The sequence below is a fragment of the Gymnoscopelus microlampas genome (genome assembly GCF_963454915.1).
Source record: "Gymnoscopelus microlampas genome assembly, chromosome: 7".
Classification (NCBI taxonomy): domain Eukaryota; kingdom Metazoa; phylum Chordata; class Actinopteri; order Myctophiformes; family Myctophidae; genus Gymnoscopelus; species Gymnoscopelus microlampas.
In genome coordinates, this window is record NC_139944.1 from 35,520,579 (window position 1) to 35,537,490 (window position 16,912).

At 43.2% G+C, this 16,912-nt stretch overlaps 1 protein-coding gene across 5 annotated transcripts in view; it reads right to left on the minus strand.

Moving 5' to 3' along the window:
- Positions 1-16,912, minus strand: part of tead3b (TEA domain family member 3 b) — a 39,760-nt gene extending 22,848 nt beyond the window's left edge. For 3 of the 5 annotated variants that reach the window (XM_084063133.1, XM_084063136.1, XM_084063132.1), the window contains exons 1-2: positions 16,759-16,912; positions 16,161-16,311 (exon numbers count right to left, since the gene is read on the minus strand). The gene's annotated coding sequence lies outside the window, so the exon portion shown is untranslated. Of the gene's footprint in view, positions 1-16,160; positions 16,312-16,754 lie in introns of all 5 variants that reach the window. The other 2 variants (XM_084063135.1, XM_084063134.1) reach the window with 2 other exon arrangements.

The window sequence follows — 16,912 nt, forward strand, 5'->3', positions numbered from 1 at the left end:
TGCGTGAAATTTCGCATTGGGGGGAAAGTGGCCACTTGTGCCATAGGGTAGCTAGAGACCATGGCCATGGTGCACCATATTCGGGGGCGTCCCCGTGCCTCGCAGGGCCATGGATCCTGGAGGTTGCAGCCTGAAGTGTTGCAGCCTCAGGTCGCCCTGGCTCTCCCCTGGTGGAGAGGGGGAAGCTACGGACAAGGGCCGACTGGTGCCATAGGATAGCTAGGGCGACGGAGCCTCGCCCGACGTGAGGCTCCGTCTGTGGATCTCCGCGTCGTACCTCCCTGTCCCCTCCCCGTGGCCCAGGAGGCGTCCCGCTCGTCCCTGCCTCCCTCCTGTGAAAAAGTCTCCACGGACCGGCAACCCCACGGTGCGCGCCTCACCTGGGCGCGCTGTCTCTGTGGTGGAACAGGAGGCCTACCTGGTTGATCCTGTAGCATATGCTTGTCTTAAAGGGCGCTGCAGACTCGTCTGAGTTGGGCGCGCAGTCACTGCCAAGTGACCACGCCGGGACAGTAACTGATATGGGTGTAGACAAAATAGGTGGCGCACGCAGGAGTTGAGTAAACCAAAGTTCCCGATTGTGGACCCACAAGGCAAGTTACCTTGATGGGGTTGGGGGCGGGGGAACTTGACATGAACCTGCGAGCAGCTACGTATCTATGTGGGTTGTGCCCGGCGCCGCGGTTGTCCCGCAACTCAGCAGTGGCTGCACCCGAGTTAATCGAACGAGATTCCCACTGTCCCTACCAGCTACCTAGCGAAACCATAGCCAAGAGAAATGAAATCAGCTCAGACCATAGAGGAAAGAAGACAATCTTCAGCGAGGAAACAAGACCCTGCTAATGGGCGTGATAACTATTGCGGCACCCCTTGTACCACCAGGTACCTGCGGTCTGTAGGCCGCGGGACCCCCCCCGACTTATCGCCCGCCGAGGGGTGCTTAATCGTGGGTACGCGGGACCGGCCGGTGAGCCGGACCCGACGCGCTAAGTTCAGAATAGTCCCAGGGGCGATTATTCTGGTTTGTACCACCAGGTCCCCGCGGTGCTTGGGCCACGGTCTGTAACTTCACTTAACGCCCGCTGAGGGGTGCTTAACACATCGGGTGCCAAACACGGTCTGAACCGTGTGTTTACATAGTGGCGGTTCGGTGCCGAACACGGTCTGAACCGTGAGTTTGGTCTTTTTGTTTTTTTCGTTTTTCTCCGCGCGGGCGGGGCTAGAGCAGCTCTGGGATCACCCATTGTAATCCTGCGAAGGAAGTGCCAGATCGCTCACCGGAAACAAAAAAAAAATTCACATTCGCTTCCTGTCTATTTCCTACTTTGAAACGCCTATATCTCCGAATCTGTTTCCTGTGGGTAAAACCGGTCATGCGCGATGCGCGATCCCCCCCCGTTGTAACTCGCAAGGGTAATGTTATGGTTCCAGGCTGTAGCCGGGCTCATGGCTCAACATGAATCGATGCTTTTTTTCGTGGGGATTTGCTCATCGCGGAGTCTACAGATTTAAACAGTAAAGCGCAGTCAATGGGGAGAATGCTGGCACCCAACGTAAGTTGTTATGAAAAAACGCTGGCACCCGATGTGTTAAGAGTGGGTCCACGGGACCGCCTGGAGAGCCGGGTGTCCGTCGAGGCCTCCCCGGGGGTCCCCAGGGGTCCCTGGCTGTAGAGGCCTGACCCGACCGACAGACCGGTCGGGTTAAGCCTCCGGAGCCAGGGACCCCCGGGGGTCCCCGGTCCACCTCCGCGCCCAGGGACGGCTGTCGGACTGGTGGGCTTTCGGAGCAGCGGGCCGTCGGAGCTGCACCACGTAGCCACAATTTAATGTTGTGGTCACCATCATCATCGGTGTAAAGAAAACTTTATGAAGTCTTATAACTTATAACTTACTAATAATATATCTATATATAGTCTTATACCTTTGGGGGATACCTTGGGGAGCCCGGGGGAACCCAACAGGTGACCCCAACAGCACATTATGGAAGGGCCATATGTGACGCTGAAGGAACATACGGATGAGGGAAGATAGGGTCTAATTTGGGATGAGGGAACATAGGGCTGAGGGAACATAGGGTATGATTTGGGATGAGGGAACATAGGGCTGAGGGAACATAGGGTCTAATTTGGGATGAGGGAACATAGGGTTGAGGGAACATAGGGCTGAGGGAACATAGGGACTAATTTGGATAAAATAAATTTGTTAGGGATTGAGGGAACATAGGGCTGAGGGAACATAGGGCTGAGGGAACATAGGCATGACCCCCTAAATTCCATCCTTAATCTAATGGACCACTGCAGTCAAGTCAGTCTGTTTCAGTGTCAGCGACTAATAAATTATTTCGCTTTTTTCAAAGGGAGCAAGTTTGTCCTAATTGCATCATGAGCCACACATTGTGACAGAGGTGGTGGATATTGCTAGTGTTGTAAATGTATGGGCTGTTTGTTTTGGTATTGTCCAGGGAACAGTGTGTTAATTAAATTCCATGCAACTGCATTGCAGCCAGCTTCATTCTCAACAACGACAACAACCTACAAAAGTAATAACGTAAAGCATTTCATTTGGAGGCTCACAGACTCAGAGCTCCCTTAAAATGTTTCCTTGTTTCGGCTGTGCAAAGTTAACACTTCTAACACCAACTTCCAACCAAATTTCAGCTGGATGCGTGCAGGACAAATGAGATGCAGAGAGAGAGAGATATTAAAGAGCTATTGGAAATGAAAGCTTTAGTCTGTATTTCAACAGGATAGCCTGCTTGACAAAGCATCACTTAGCGCCATGGCACTGAACCGTTTGCCCTAAATCCACTCAGTTGTTTCCTACTGTTTTAGTAGGAAATATTGGAAAAATGGAAATATTTTGGGTAGCCACAAAAAACAGGCCTTTGAGCTGCATGGGTCTCATGTGCTTCACAATAAGCATATCACGAATCTACAACATGGAACACTATATATTTATAAGGTACAACTTTAGCTTTGTTTGACATATTCTTTATTGCAATCATTAAATTTGTATGAATAAACAATACTGACCGTAATTATTGCTATCATTTCCTACATTTTTATTTCTCTGAAATGGCCAAATGAATTCAAGATATTCCATAAAATGTAGTTTAAAGACCTCACTAATCAGCACTAGCCTCAAAGAATTCTTGTGGTCTGGGAACTGTGTCCCAGTGTGGTTGGCTTATGGCTGACTGCAGGCAGAGATCTTAAGTATTTTTCAAGCTGCCTTTTCAGCATTGTATTGTTTCTGAAATGGAAGTCAATGAGGTAATCATCCTCCCAGGATGCTTGTGTTTTTGAATTTGCATTTCTGCAGATGTTGACAAAAATACACATATTGGATAAATATGGAGAAGTCCAAAAGCAAACAAAAATCCTAAAATTACAAGAGCATTTTGAGGTTGCACTAGGGCTGGGCAATAGTATATCAACATGTTATCAATATCATGATATGACACTAGATATCATCTGAGATTTTGGATATCGTAATATTGCGATATGGAATAATAAGTGTTGTTTTTTCCTGGTTTTGATACGCCTTATTTTAAACTTAACAGCATGTTAAATAGCATGTCACAATGCGACATGTTGTGAGCGATTCTCACAGTTTTTGCAAATGTTTGAAAAAATTTAAAGGAAATGTATATCATTATCACAATATGATATTATCATCACAAATATCGATATTGACGTATATAGTAAAAAACTATATATTTCATTTTGCACTTTTCACCCATAGGTTCAATAATAGAAAACTAAAACAGAAAATGATAATAAACAGAGAATCCTCGATCTGTGTTTCTCAATTGGCTTTTTGCATCAGAGACCAGAGTTGACCTCTTCCACTAAGTGGAAGCACATTGTATTGCTTCCATGTGACACAAAAATCAATCAAGAACATATTTTCTCCATGGTAAGTCTCAGTCTCAGTGGTGATGTGATTTGTGGTGGTTGCTGTTTGAAAAGGGGAAATGTAAATCTGTAAAATCATTTTCATAGCCTTGAAGGCCCCAGAAGAAGAGCTTTATAATATGAGGTTACATGGTATGCTTATACTTGAAGTGTATAAAGGGTCATGGAACTGTCAAATAGCAGATTCTTAATCCGTGTATTTCCTTGTGGTCATGGTACATTGAAAAGTGAAAGATTGCAAATTAATATTTCCATTAATAACAAATCGAAACTTATAAGGGTGCAAGAAATGTGGTTTACTGTAACCTAACCTTTTTTATTATTAGCTTTTTTGTTGTGTACAAATTGGGAAACATTAAAGTAAATAATTGAAAATACATGTTTGAGTTATTAACCACATGAACCCTAACATCCCTATTCTGGGAGTGAACATTCCATAAAATAGCCGATTTGGTTTAGAGGGGGGAAAAGGAATGGACCAAATATAGAGCCATGGGGGACCCCAATCAACGGAGTATATAGGGTTATAGTGGTTCAAAATGACTCATTGCTATTGGCTTTAGAACATTCACCTGTTTGTAGGCCAACAGTAAACATGCATATTAATCTATTATATTCTCACCCATCTCTCTCTCTCTCTCTCTCTCTGTCTGTCTGTCTGTCTGTCTGTCTGTCTGTCTGTCTGTCTGTCTGTCTGTCTGTCTGTCTGTCTGTCTGTCTGTCTGTCTGTCTGTCTGTCTGTCTGTCTGTCTGTCGCTATCTCTGTGTCTCTCTATCTCTCTCCCTCTCTCTGTCTTTCTCTCTTAGCGTCAAACTGGAATGATTCACTTTACATTAGCACCGCAGCAGTTATACAAGGACGGCACAGAAGGGACCACAGAGCAGTAAAAAAGGAGAGGTGGAGGATTAGATCCTTTCCTTCCATTCCCATCATCATTTACAGCGAATTACAACAGATCAAAGACAAAGACAACCAGAAACACTGTTCCTGTGATGTTCTGACTGTCGCAGTGTATGGCAGTCACTAAACTGTAGAGATTGAAAAAATATCAAAGTCAAGAGGCTAATTTTAGTCGAGGGGGGTATTGGTCACGGTGAACCTTCTGCACTTTGGGGGGCCCTAGGGGCCAGGGTCATGGTGTTAAACACCACAGTGAAACTGAGTAGTCGTCAGCGGCTCAAGTGTACCATCTCAGGCTTAACCAACCACATTGCAGCACCCTGACTGAGTACACAAGTTAGTCTACCAGCAAACTACATCGACCTGTCATTGACAGTATAGAACTATAATGGACTCTATGGAGATAATACCATCTTGCTGTCTTGGAACCCAGGAAGACTAACTGCCGTGAAGGCGGCAGCAAATGGGGATCTGTTCCAAATAAACAAATAAAGAAATAGGGTCCCAGAATTTAGAACGGGTGCATGAGAACAATTGATTTACAGAATAGACCTGCACAGGCTGTGATTCTTAGAAAACAAAAGAGTCTAAAAGCACCGCTAGCTACTACCAGCCGGAACAAATTTGTTTTTAGCTGACCAACATTGCCATCCTTAGAGCCCTGCACTCTACCTAGTTGGGTTAAAAAACAAACAAACAAATAAAACAAACAAACAAACAAACAAACGATGCAGTGAGTAGGGGTGTCGCCAAGTTCCGCCTTGGAGGTGACGCAGTGACTGGGGGCATCACCATTTGACTCGAACCCGGTTGGCTAAACACACTCGCGTAAAAAACAGCAGAAGCCCTAAGGCGGTGCAATAGAAAGGTCATGGGGTCACCAAAATCCTGTTTATCCTGCACGATTTGTCAATTAGATGATGAGGCATCTTGTGCACATTTTGGCCAGGGGGTGGTCATGGGTACGGTCACTCAAATGGTTATGGTTCATCCCACAAGGAGCATGAATGTGCTCAGAAATTGTCATGGCAATCCGCCAATTAATGTTTGAGATATCTTGTGTGCAATAGGACATTTTAGCCACATAGTGGTGCTTGATGAGAAGCCATATGGTCATCAAAATCACTATGGTTCATCCTCTGGGTTGCATGAAGATGCACAGCAAATTCCATGGCACTCGAGCCAATAGTTTTAAATATCTTTTGTTTGAAGTGGAAGTGTTGGAAGGACTGACATGACCATACCTTGACTGTAAACCAAACCCCAACATTAATTTTGCACCCCGAGGGGTGGGTCTCCGCTGTGTAAATATATAAGAGATCCCATTTCTCTCCACAACATTAGAAATTATTTTCAGCCAACCCACTGTCTTCCACTAATGAATGCACAGGTGCCGTTGGCTGGCAGCTTTTGGCCACGCCACGGCAATATAATCTAACATGAGTGGCACAGTTCATGTGATGGAGGAGTGACTGCCTCAATTGTTTCTGTCCAATTATAGCCGAGGAAACACAGAGGCCACTCAGAGTGGAGGATAACATGTGAACAGCAGATGTCTGCGATATGAAGTTATTATTGACGGCCTCGATCGAGCCCTGAGTGTGCATGAAAGTGCGCTCATAAGTGGGGTGCCGTGAAAAGAGAGGCTCTTCGCGGAGCAGAGCGCGGGGCTTAAATTCCAGACATGTCCTTATTAAGAAAGAGCCGTGAGCCGCTCACTGTTTCTCTCTCCTCCTGCCTCCCTTGTGTCAACTCGACGCCCCCACCCCCCTCCCCTCCCCTCCCCTCCCCTCCCCCCACTCCACCCCTCCGCCCAGCGCTCAGAGCGTCTCTACCCAAATAAGGACAGGAGACCAGGGGATGCATGTATGGGAGGGGAGAGGGGGGGGCTAGATGGTGTGTGGGTTGGAGAGCGGAGGGAAAAGGGGGTGGGTGGGTGGGTGTGTGTGTGTGTGTGTGTGTGTGTGTGTGTGTGTGTGTGTGTGTGTGCGCCCACATGCGTGCGTATGTGCGTGCAGAGGGGGGTTGGATTGTCCAATTTAGGAGTCCACTTCAGGGTCTGGAAAACAGTGGGATTGTTCCTGCTGGAATGCAACATCAGCACAGAACAGACAAAGCCATGCTGCAGCTCCATGGACACACATGGAGTGGCTGTATGACTAGAAGGAAGGCATTGTCAGTGGAGTTATATTACCCTGCGGCATATTTCAATACAACTTGTGGTGAAATCATAGGATTTAAATCAGATGAACAGTAAAGACCCTTGAGACTAAATTAACTTAAAGCCAATGGTTTGATAATGAGCTAATTCTGATGGCAAAGCACTTTACCATTATCGACCCAGGCAGGATAAAAAAAAAGCAGCACTGGTTCAATGGACATAGAAATGGATTATGGTGTTTTGCTTCTATTGAAAACCAGCGTCAACATGTTTTGCTTTCTAAGATCAGCTGTTCTAAGAGCCTACAATGGTTTGGATGAGACGCGACACAACTCTCATTCACGACTGACACTATAAGCATGACGTTCGGACACACACACACACACACACACACACACACACACACACACACACACACACACACACACACACACACACACACACACACAGACACACACACACACACACACGCACATTAAGATGGATAAAATCACCAGAACCCTCAGATGAATGGTGCCTTTAGGCAGTTTCCAGATGGGATGGTATACTTGCTTAATGCTTTTAATTGAATGACATGCTACACTCACATTTAACACAAAACCAGGCGAGACACACCTCCCCTCCCACTCTCTGGAAGTCAGGCCATGAAACTCGGTGAGACCAACATGCTACAGAATTCCAATGTGCAGCAGGAATGTAAATAACGCTGCAGAGCTATGCACCTCGCGCATTCATTCAAAACGCCACCATTCATGCACCGGAATCCTCTTCCTTGCAGTTTTCTCAGGCATTTATGCGGCGATCACATTGCATTCTGTTTTCAGCGAACGGCTTATCTCTCACTCCAGCTCCATCTACAAAAGCCACAGAGTTTTGCTGGCATCGCTCTCTCTCAAGGCTTTTTCTTTCTAGACAGGATAGCTTACAGCGAAACGTCCCATTGAATTCCAGTAATTCTACTGAGTCACTCTGCTGTCTGCTGCCCAGTCGTTGGAAAGATGTCGCTGTAGCCTAAATAAGGGAAGGGATTCCATCACCTATGTTTGGTTTAATGTGTGCCACCAAAAGGAGGAAATCCCTTGTAAAACACTATGGAGACTGTAGAGTAACACAAACAGAGCTTGCATGTGTGCGTTTTGAGGATAACAAACTGAGAGCAGAAGATATGTCATCTTCAGCAGTGAGAATTTACAGTATCATGCAGCAATACTGACTTAATCACTGGGCAAGCACACACTGCAAATAAAACCACTGGATGTCTATCAACTTTGATTTGTTCATTATTCTAATAATATACTGAAGATGAGATCAGCAATGTTGATGCTTTCAGATCAGCAATGTTGATTTTCTATTACAGACTGAAATTCAAATATGTTCACGCGGGTCTAGATTCAAACTTTTCTTTCATGGCATGACAGGAAAGTTCTACTGGGTGGGAATTGGGAAAACTCCATTACACTCATCCCTTGTCTAACTCTGAGGAACAAACAGAGTGGATGAAAGAAATAAATCCTGCCTTTGCAGAGACTAAACATCCCATCAGCTGAATGAGCCACGCAAGCCCATTGGGCCCCAGCAGTAGAACAGCTGAGGACAGCATGTGTCAAGGTGGACAAGACACTAACACGTCAATCATTCAAGCCATAAAACTATTTGCTGACCTTCCCTGCACCCTCCAGTACTGTCATTTGTCAAAGCAACTACAATTGTATTTTATTCTTTAACTGTTACGTCGTTTTTTCTCCCTAATTCAGTCATTACCAGTTCCCCCATGTTTGTATAGTCCCTGTCACTGTCAACCCCTGCTGTTGGTCTGGGGAGGGTGTAGACATCCAGGTTTCCCTTCGATACACATGGAGACGCGAGCGGCTTCTTTTCACCTGACAGTGAGGATTTTCACCGGGAGGGCATGCAGCTCTGTGCGTTACTGTAGTTCACATTTCCAGAAGGTGTTGTACTCCTGTTTCCCGTTCCGGGTCAGTTTCTCATAGTTCATTTGATTGGCCCAGCAGAAGATTTGAGCCGAAAAAACACATACGAAAGTGTTGTGTGTTGAAAAGGGAACTACAGTTGTGCACAGTGCACAGAGCCTGTTGTGTTCATTGGAGCATACGGCCAAGCCAGAGGCACCAATGGTGGAATCAAACCCCATGTCTCCACTGGGGTGGGCAGGAACTTTACCCCTGTGCCCCCACTGCCCCCAGAAACCCTAAAGGAGTGGTTCTCAAACCTTTTAGCTCGAGACCCAAAAGAGAAATTTGATGTCTCCCCAGGACTGTAGCTATTTTCAATTTTTCTTAAACGTTGTGTTGAATTTCTTTTAAATATATTGATGAAATTATTTACAAAAATGTTTGATTTTTGTATTTATTATTTTTGTATTTTTTGAAAATCTTTATTTATATATATATACACACTGTAGTGTATAGGTGTAGGAAATGAAAGGGAGACAAAAAGAAACACTGCCCTAAAGCAACTCCCAGTTAAAATGCACTGTTGGAAATTGGAATAAAGAAAAGTACATTCGCGAGACAAAATCTTTATTTAATCAGGGGTATGTCAAAAGGGGTTGTAGATTCATTGCCTCCCTAAATGCATAGCGGTCAACAAAACGCCACGGTGCACAGAGATGTCAACAGATTTCATGTCACTGCTCCTTTTATGCATTGTGCAAAGTATCCAAATGGCAACAGTCACTGAGCCAATTAGATACAGATAGAAATGTGCAGCTATGTTTGGTAGTTTATTGTATTGTGGAATTGGTCAGAAAAGTGAAATGACATAAATCTAGGGGGCCACAGCTGTAATACACTCGATCCACTGGACAAAGTGATGGACAAAAATGAGCCACATAACATAGTTTAGTCAAACATCCTCTCCTATCCAACAGCATGATTCCATGACTCAAATTTACTCATTCTTCTCCTGGAGCAGATTGTTAACAGATTTCTCCCAAGAGTCAACCTCTTAAACGCAATGATGAGTCTACATTATGTCACCTACTTTACAGCACATTGGCAGAACACGTGGCTGCAACGCCATTTGTTCTCTCACCAAAACAGCCGATTATTTGTGTGTTCCAAAATGCACGCTTTGCTAACTCGCCGTGTGGCAGAGCTGAGAAACACTTGGTGGCGTGACACGCCGAGCACAGACGTGAATGGCCGACTGAAAAGCCCACTGCCTAGTAGTCGTGTACACCTACATCTGCCCTCCTTTGACATACACCCTACGCTGAAGCACCCAACAACAAAATATGCCCTAAGAACTAAACATACCAAAAGAACGTTTAAAATCACAAACCCTGTTCCTGTCGTTGAAGAGTGTGCACAGATGTAGGGCACAAAGAATCGGTGTCTCACCGAGACCCCCACACATTAACAGCCACACAAACACACACTTGACAGGCGAAACAACAGGACTTGGCGCTAGAGAGAGCAGCTGCTCTCTAAGGTCAGATTACAGATAAAGAAAACATTTTAGGCACAGGCCAGGGAAGGCTGCTCTCTGGAAACAGTGCCTTGGCCCTCAACGGCGTAGGTATAATCGCACACACGCACAGGCACACAAACACACAAGCCTCTGACAATGCCGCCTGCCCCAGATTTATGCACGAAAGTCAGGGGCATCTCTGAGTCTGAGTCATATCTATCGCAGGACAATGGCGTCGCTCGCCAAAAGTATGTTTTTTCAAGCCAACAACAAACATGACACATTTTGGTTATTTTTGGCGCGCGACACTGTTATGCGATGAAGCATAAATTAGGCTTTAGAGACGTACACCCCCCAAACCCCTAGCCCCCCCCCCCCCCCCCCCTCTCCTCTGTCTGTGTTTGGCCCTAATAAATTCCCTCCAGCTCCTCCAATAACTTCCTCCTACTTCCTATCTGGCACAGCGCTCAGGAAACAATCAGAGCTGAGAGTGAGAGGAGGGCTGGATGGCCAACAGCTCACACGGCAACAGGCAGAAAGAGAGGTTCGCTTACACTTAAACACACACACACACACACACACACACACACACACACACACACACACACGTGCGCGCACCCCCCCCACACACACACACACAGCGAGTGCACTTCAGCATGATTGAATACAAACACCCCCACACGCACACAGCCATACATGTACATACATACACACACATGCATGCACACACACACACACACACACACACACACACACACACACACACACACACACACACACACACACACACACACACACACACACACACACACACACACACACACACACACACACACACACACACACACACACAGTCAAGTAAAACATTTGCAGTTTGATACCACTTGGATGCCCAAGAAAAACACTGGCGTTCAGTGAACGCCTCAGTGTGTGAGAATGAGCAACCGCATTTCACTGTGTAAGAGCACTTTGGGGGCGCTTGGAAGAAAATCTGAAATCCTTTTCATAAACCCTCTTCAAACGTAAACATTTGGAAGAATCATCATAACTGAATCATGTCTCTCTCTGTAAACAAACCAAACCATACAGTGTGATACTTAAGAATGGACTTATAATGCTCTGAGGCAAGAAGATGTTATTGGTTTCCCAAAAAGGGAGTGAGTCACCAAGAAACTTGGCAAACGCACTTCTTAAACAAGTATCGCACATCTAACTAACACAGGTTTGGATTCATTAAGTCCTTGTTCTACTTTATGGCCGCGTGGCACAGACTGTAGACTACCTTGAATTGTCACACTCAGAGAATGAAAGCCTTAATCCGGCCGAGGAGGGAAAGACTGACACAAAGTGAGTGGGGGGAACAGAGTGCGCCAGAGTGATTCGTTTACGGCCTGATTCAGCATTTTAATCGGAAATTTTCCAGAGAAACGTAGCGGAGAAGCCATCCCTGCCTGAATCGGTCATTTTGTGGTGAGGCGAGTGGTTTGAAGCCATAATCTGTGAAACCTTTAAGACATGCATAACTTTGCAGTAGAACACACTAGTAATAACTCATATAAACCATATAAATTCATGGAACAAGGCGTTCAAAGTGCTATGCTCATATCATTATTATTACCACTCATGTTATAATCGGGGGCCTTATAAAGGGGGACTTTCACAGAGAGAATACTAATAATAAGATCAGACATTTAGAGCTTGAACCGGGAGTGAATTTAGCACTAGGTTCACTCTCCATTATAAATAGCACACATGATAGCATTATCATTCTCATCATGAACATAACACCTGTGATGTATTACGTTACAGACAGACAAAATGAATTACTCTGTGATGTAGAAGGAGGTCATCCTCCAACCCCAAAACCCTCTGTGCTAAAGGGATTAAAGGGGTTTCACATGAGTGGTCTTGGGTCACTGGAGCTTCAGTCCAGCACACAGGCCACACACACCAGCCTCTGAATGACCAGACAGGCCCATCTTGGAGCCCACTATCTCTTGTGGACAGACACGCCAGTAGCCAGAGAAACCGGCACATATCCTCACAGCATTTTGTCTCCTATACAGTGGTCATTTGCGTGGATCATCACTCTTAACAGTCAGTTGCCAGAGAAAGTGCAACTGAAACGTTCAGCAACTTGGGGACATCTGACACAAAGGCTACAGTGTTCTAGGCTACTCCCCAGCTCCTCCCCTGAGTGGTCAGAACAGGAGGCCAGAAATCTTATCTGTTAAAGCCTCATGGTTGGAGGATATGTAAACATGTGCAGTGCATTAACTAGAATACAATGTTGATAAACTGCATCGAAGAGTGGGTTTTTTTAAGAGTGGAGCCATAATTGCTACGTGGTTTAAGACACATTTTCGTTTTAAAAATGAGACATTTGCCATCAAATTCAAATGTGGTGGCAAGTTTTATACAATAGGCCTACTGGAAAGCACAACATTGAAACAAATTATGGTACTTGTTAATTGCTAGTAGATAACTTAAGTCCTTGACTGATTTTGTTTTATTAAATAATGCTTTTACGCATAAAAGAATGTTGAAAAATCTTGTAATATACAGTATATATTTTTCTCTTGGTTTGTCTAGTAGCTAACAAAATGTAAAATTATTTATACAAACTAATGCAAATAAAACCTTGCAACTTTGTAGGATCAGATTTAGGGTTAAGGTCAAATTACAATATAGGCCTACTACTCTATATGGCCTTCAATGCTTTTTTTAATTTGCGACCCCTTTACCCTCTCTGGGTCTTCACCCATAAAGTGATATTTGTTCACGTCTCTGTTTACAGAAGGGAAAGTGGCCACTATTTGGATGACCACCTCTGGGGATGGTGCTAAAAGGCTACCAACGTCTGCACAAATGGGCAGAGCTCATTAGCCATTCTTCTGTGGGTTTAACACAAACTGGCGAAGCTGCTGACAAACGGTCAACAGACCCGCATACAGAGTAAGCATTCTCATTGGCTCAACTTCCTTCGATGCACTCAACATCATACATAACAGAGGGAACATAAAATTACACTTCTGACACTATATAAAGAAATTCTGCCGTATTTATTCTAAAAGTAAGCAGAATTTTCAATTGTGCATGTTTGAAAAATATGACCCTACTTATGAGTAGCAAAATGATCCACTTGTCTTAAACCCTATACTTCATTGACCGAAAATAGCATATCTGCTATTTTTGCCAAATGTTCTCCTATTTTCAAGAATGTTCGCCTATGATGACATGCCCAGAATGGGGACGCTAGGCTCCATGTGGTAAATCAAGTCTTTATTCTGGTTAATGGCCTGCCTGAGCCTGAGGTTATACAGCTGGGAGCAAAGGAGAGAAAATGGTCACTTTAAGAGGATATTCCTCCAATAATCTGTTTGACCCCTATGACATTAGTGGAGCTGTACAGCTTTCACATGTAAATCTCACAGATGTAAATGGGGAATGTGGTAAACCCACACAGACTGAGAAGTTATGAAGTCGTCCATAAAACAGACCTGACTGTGTATTGGGAGGCCTGATGTATTCATGCTGCAAAAACACAATGAAGAGAATCTGTCAAACCAGCAAAATGCTAATCCTTTCCAGATTTACCCCTCAGCATCAAAATCTATTATTAGGCAACTTAGCGTCTTTCATTTAGCAAAGATGCATTGTTTGGTCTAACTTTTTTTGGTTGTCTAATTACAGCACACTATTTCCACAATGTTAGTTGACTAGTAGTTTTTCCCAGGACTGGGTGAGTTTTCCTCCCCGTTTGAACAGTAAGTTAACTCTTTATGTTAGAATGCAAATTCTCGAAACAAATACATTACAAATTGGGTAGAGAAAAATATATAACAACTAGGAGGAATATTGCTGAAATAGCCTAATGTTTGCACGAAGCTTTGTTTGGTGTTTGTTTTTGAAAGTCAGAGTGCAGCGCCAACATAGAATGTCTGGCTTCAAAGACCTAGCCACAAGCCTGTCTGTCACATCCTGATTTACAGCTGCGTTCACCAGACAAAGAAGTAAGAATTGATTTGAATGCTCCATAGTTTGACCAAAGACATTTTATGTGATGAAAGTAGTAGCCTTCCTGAAAGTCTTATTTGGATGTAAAAAAAAAAAAAGATATATTTTTTTACCACAGTGGATAATAAAGCATGCAAACAGACTGCCTCCTCCTCGGTAACCAAACTGATTTGTGAAGAGGCTACTCTACTTACTTTGTCTAACCTGAAAGACAGCATTCTATTGTTTAACCAAACCTGAATCACAGTCGCAGTGATTTAATTGTGCAATTCCAGCTCCTATGACTGTAGATTACGATGAGGAGGGGAACTGCAAACATCACACCATCATTTTAATTTTCTAATCAGCTGAGGCATTTGGCTAAGAACAAAATGTTTACTCAAGCTTAGCCGGCAAAGCAAACTATGAACAGGTGCTGCCATGGTGTTATTCATATCATTATACAATTAGCTGAGTGTATATATCCATACATCTCAAATCCTCACCTATGAATTATGTACTTAGCAAGACTTAGTTTACACTGGGTTATATATCATCATCTCTCTGGCAGAGAACATTTAGAAAGAACTGCATTTTAAAATGATAAGTGACAGTAATGCATTCAAATGTCATATGTTAATACATTGGAAAAAAGCAACAAGGCCATTTTCTTTTTTTCCTCCCAATTAATTCAGTTTGACAACAATTTGCCAATTTTGGCTGGAAGTTGCAGTCACTGACAGTGTGTAGAACAACACACACAAACAATGGTGAAGAAACAATTATGACTGCCATTTCTAGGTGTTAATGCTGTATTGTGTTTTGGAGTGGGAGGAGAAATTGGCATAACACTTGATTTATGAAAAAAAGTAGGCCTAAGTATTTTATAAATAGGCTACTATCCCTATGCAGAGGTTATTTGTATATTTTTTTGTGTGCACTTTATTCTCACTATCAGCACTATAAGCCATAATGTTGTTGACATATTTTGACAGTTTTATGTCATCTTGAAAAATGAGGTGAGACAACTATTCAGGATCTAGATACAACATTTAAAGCATTTGCCAACAGACACAGAAAGAGCATGCAGTTAAACTTATGATTGAAACAGAGTACTAGGATATATGACCTTCCTCCATAGGATAAGAATACACAATAAAAAAACAGTGTTAACATTAAGTAACTCATGTCCAGTGGTGGAAAAAGTACTGCATTTGTTTACTGAAGTAAAAGTATCACTAATGCAATGTAGAAATACTCTGTTCCAAATAAAAGTCTGGTAATAAAAACGTACTTGAGTAAAAAAAGTAAAGGAAAGCATCAAAATATACTTAAAGTAGCAACAGTTCTCATTATGCAGAATGTCCCGTTTCAGAAGGTATCATATGTATAAAATGTATTAAAATCTTTTGAGAACAGCAGATCTACAAGCTCACAACACCTGGCAATGTAGATCGGCTATTTTCAAACAGCCAAAGTTTAAATAGGGCTTAAGTGGTTAATGTATGTTTTGTATATAATATAATAATTCAAATCTACAAAGTAACCTGTAACAAAAGTTTTCAAATAATTGTAATGGAGTAAAAGTACAATATTTGCCTCTGAGTTGTGTAGTGGAGTAGAAGTAAAAGTATTGACAATACTCAAAGTACCTCAACAGTATACTTATAAGTACAGAACTTGAGTAAATGTAAGTTACTTTCCACCACTGCTCATGTCGATCTGCCAAACAAACTGAACTTATCACTTACCGATGGGATGTAGTTGCCTAATTCAGCGCTTGGAATATGTCGATGTTTATTTCTCCAAATGGTTTTGTCTCTCTCTCCTTTATCCACCCGAGGTTGTAAATAGTCGATTCCTCCTGGGAATAAGTTTAGAGGAATGGGGTCCAAATATCAACTGTGTGAAAGAGAAAAGAAACATGTTGGGTCTGGGGTTCTTAGTATAATTTGATCAGAAAAATGCTTAAAAAAAAAAAAAAAAAAAGTCAATTCCAATTGCAAATCAAATCATACTAAGATCCCCAGACCCAGGTCGGTCCTGATAATGTCGCCTATTGTCAAAAGAAAGGGGCAAGATTATTATTATGTTATTACTAGCCTACTCGTCTAATTACTTAGTATTACTAATATTATACAATGATGAAGTTGTCAGATATTATATCCCTGCTCACTGAGAAAGTCCAAACACAATAGATGATCTTTCTTCTCCTCCCAACGCAGGGAGTTCCGCGGAAAAATGCGAAAAATGACAAAGATCTGAAAACTTCACCGAGGAGAGTCTAGAGCGGAATGAAAACTATCAGCTTCTTAAACAAAGAAAAGCAAAATTCATGGACAAACTTACCTTAAGTTTGTCAGTCACCTTTCCTTTTGTGAGAACTTGTCAATTTTATAATACTTGTTATTTTTTTTTGGCGCCTTATTGTTTTGTTGTACTATTTCTCCCGGTTTGTTTGACAGTAGAAGTGGAATGTTAAGTATGACTTTGGTATGAAATC